This window comes from Parus major, chromosome 7, assembly GCF_001522545.3.
Source record: "Parus major isolate Abel chromosome 7, Parus_major1.1, whole genome shotgun sequence".
NCBI lineage: Eukaryota > Metazoa > Chordata > Aves > Passeriformes > Paridae > Parus > Parus major.
Genome location: NC_031776.1, coordinates 32,590,494 through 32,594,456, shown reverse-complemented (window position 1 = coordinate 32,594,456; position 3,963 = coordinate 32,590,494).

The window sequence follows — 3,963 nt, the reverse complement described above, 5'->3', positions numbered from 1 at the left end:
CGAACTTCTGGGGGGTTTAGCAAGTGCAGCTTTTGGAATCAGAAAAGAGTAATGTGAAATAGAGAACATTCTGTCATTTCCTGAGATTTCTGACCCAAATCCCCGCAGTGAGGCAGCTCTAATAGCAATTGCCACCACCTGACAGGTTACTTCAGCATTGCTCCATCACAGAGCCTCTGGGTGGTCCGAGAGAGCATTCACTTGCAATTTGTTGCCTATTTTATTTTGATTTGACTCACAGCTGTGCAAGTCAGGGACTCTGGATTTGCAATTTCAGTATCATTGCAGAGTGATACACGTCACACAGGCTTTGGTTTGTGCCCATTTTGCTTCATCTGTCCTTCATCCTCACAGAGAGCAGGTTATAAACCAGGGGCAAAATCACGTGTCAGAATCCCACACAGGACCTACTTTGCACAGTCACAAAATACTGTTTAATTTGTAGATAGACTGCAGGAACACTGGATGATGGAGTTTATAAAAGAAATTAAGTTGGGAAGAATTCAAATGAAATATCTTCTTCGGAGAGCAAACTCATTTGTATTCCAAAATGCAATTATAAAGTGGCCTCAGGAAACTCAGTGCTCCTTCTGGTCAGCAGCACTGGCAATATCTTTGCACAAGATCATGGAGAGCTTTAATTTCCAAAGAAGAAACTCAGCAAGAGGAACACGAAAACCACTGTAAAAGTAAACACTTCATAAGCCAGCTGACAACTGCACTAGAAATATTAAACAAGTTTAGAAAGTGTTACTGAGTTCACCTACAAATTGTAATGTGATTGGAGAGAAAAATGTGTACCCGACTGCATCTGAGGATCCAGTGATTAGGATCTGAATGAGACCTAAAGACCACACATTTCAGTAAATCTGTCCCTGCTAATGGTGGGATGCCTGAAAAAACATAAAAAGTAAGCTCTTTCCCTAAATTCAGGATGTGCAAAGATACAAAATGCAATCCAGCCCACTAATATCTGAAATATAAATGTGAATTGAATTTCCTTCTACCTTCTTTGGGAGCTACTAATTATGTCTCTGGATACCTTGGCTGTCCACAGGATTATCTACTCCCTTTGAAAATTCTTTTCCTGTGGCAAATTTAATCTACAAGTCAGGCTAGAGTGTAGGAACTGCTCCTGCACAGGGATTAAGCTCTTGCTTGACTCAAGTAGGGATGTACTTCAAACTCTCCTGCTTGTTTGCTTATAACTAAAATTCTGTGTAAGCTTTCACAACTTGGAGGCAAAATTTGTGACAATGCTTATGGATGCTTTATCTCTGGCAGTGTTCATGGCCATGCTGGATGGGGCTTGGAGCAACCTGGTCCACTGGAAGGTGCCACATGGCAGGGGATGAACAGCATGATCTTCAAGGTCCTGTAACTCAAACCATTCTATGATATTTAAAAAGTGAAAACAAACACAATCAACAAAAAACAAAAAATAAAAAACAAAAAAAAACCCACAAAACTGAAACAAACGAACAAAAATAGATCAGAGGAAAATTTGAGAGGAGGATCTGGCTTGCTCACAGTGTCTAGCCTTCCCAAACCAAAACCAGGCACCTTCACTTAGGTGATCTTTAAAAAGTGAAGTAGTTTTGCCCACTCCAATGGATTATTCTTTGTCTATCTGTGGTTTATCAGGTGTTGGTTTTTTTTCTGGGACCACTCACCACTGTACTGCTAAGGAAAATTTCCATAATATAGTGGATTTTGCAGCAAATCCACCACACACACACAGCACCGTTCCAAAGGGTGTAGCAAGTGATATTTGCCCCAAAGGCCAAGTCTTCCCTCATTAAACAGCAAAAAAAAAGGAGCACATGTTCCCAAGGGAGTGATGTGTGCAGGGTAGGGAGCACAGGGCAATATCCTCTCCTGCAAGCTGGGCTGACTCTGCTCCGAGATGGCAACACTGAGATTGTTTGTTGTGCTTAAAAAGCTGGTGAGGCATGAGTTTAGCTGCAGGGAAATGCTGATGCGAAGGATACTCCAGGAGAAAAATGATGGGTAGGAAAAGCAATTTATCTTGTTCTTCCATCCTCATAGTTGGAAGGGGAAGAAAAAAGGCAAACCCAACACTGCCCCCTAATCACCTGAAAAGTCTCCAAAAGACCAAAACAGAAATAAAAATATAAAAGAAGAAGGAAAAATCTACTCAGGAGTAAGTAGCTCCTTGTGTTTTAAATATTAATTGAAGGAATAGCATAAAATGGTGCCTTTTTTCTTGTGTTAAGATGTTGACATTTTATAGCAACATTCTCATGAAAAATACTCATGTTATATATGATTGTGATGAAAATCAGACTTTTTTCATTTTTTCTAATACCTTTACTTGTTAAAAAAAATCAATCAGGAAAAAAATGCAGTTTTTTGTGACTCAAATCAGTCTCTAACATGATGTGTTCAGTATTTTCTGCAAAATACATGGCAAATTGAGATTTACCAAAATTACTGAAAATTAAGCTGTTTCCCTTCACTGCACCAAAGTTCAGTGAAATCTAATAAATGAATATATAATGGCAAAGGTAAAAAAATGCTATTTTACTATTAGAAGCCTGAAGTATTATCACTTACAAGGGCAAGAAGACAAGACATGTATGTTTATTCTTTTCAGTGCTTATAGCTCCCTGCATTCAGCAACAGGCATTACCATAATTTGTTTTTACTTAAAGTGCAATATAGGCGTGCTCCTGCAAGCCGATTGAACCACATTTACTAGAATCTGCTTGAAAATTCTTGGCTGGGAATCAACAGAAATCCATTGCAAATGTTTGGTATGCACCTGTGTGAGGTGTGTCTAGAATTGAGTGCATCTCCAACCTGCACCCTCCATTCCAGCTCCTGATCCCCATCCCTTCTTTGCCTTCCTGACAACACCAGAAATGAGCAATTTCACCGCCCCAATTAGAGAATTTACTGACAGCTTGAAGTAAGAAGGGGAATGCAAAACTCTTCCTTTCTTTTAGCAGGCTTTTTAAACTTGACAGTGCTGGGATCTAAACACTCCCCGTATCTTCCCTGAGCACCTCAGGAACGAGACATCCAGCACAAAGCTTTGTTTCATCCTTGCATCCAAAGTGTTTTACAGGAGATCACTGCATCCCCCGTGGGCATGGATCCAGGTGTCCCACAGCAACAGCACAGCTCGCAGGAAAGGGAGGAAAAACAACTTTATTTTTGTAGGAAGCAGTGAGGGATTTAGACGATGCCTGCTTGCTGGGAGCTGCCTGTGCTAACTCGAAGGGGGAAAGCTTTATTTCAGAGCTCTGCTTGGGCTGGATGATGTGCCTGTGAAACAGGGGAGGATGGGAGGAGCTGAGAGCTGCTGTGCCTTGGCCAAGGCACTCCCACTGCCTGTCAGAGCTCATATTATTAAAATGATATTACAGTATTCTAGACTATGATGAGTTCTCTTTCTCTTTCAGGGAAATTTTTATTTATTTATGTATTATTTGCTGTGGGGGTGGTGAAGCACTGGAAGCCTTCACCCACAGAAGCTGTGGATGCTCCATCCCTTGAAGTGCTCAAGACCAGGCTGGATGGAGCTCAGAGCGACCTGGACTAGTGGAAGGTGTCCCTGCCCATGGCCAGAGGGTCAGAAGGAGATGAGCTTTAAGGTCCCTCCCAACACAAACCATTGTATAATTTTATGATTTAGTTGCTTTAGCATTATAGTACTGCCAATATAAAGGTCTAACTAATATGGGATTAACATCTGTTCTGCAAAGTTAACCAGCTTACAATTTAGCAACAAAATGATTAAGATTTAAGTTGTAAAATTCATTTAAAAAACAAACAAGCAAAATCCTTTCTTCAGGTATCATGCCTTACATTAAAGGGATGGTGACTTGAAAGAAGAGCACCTCTCCTCCAAGACTACACATCCCAGAAATCCTCTGTGCCGAGGGCTGCTGCTCCCAAAGTGACTCCTCTAAAGAACTCCTCTCAAGAGCTCACTAC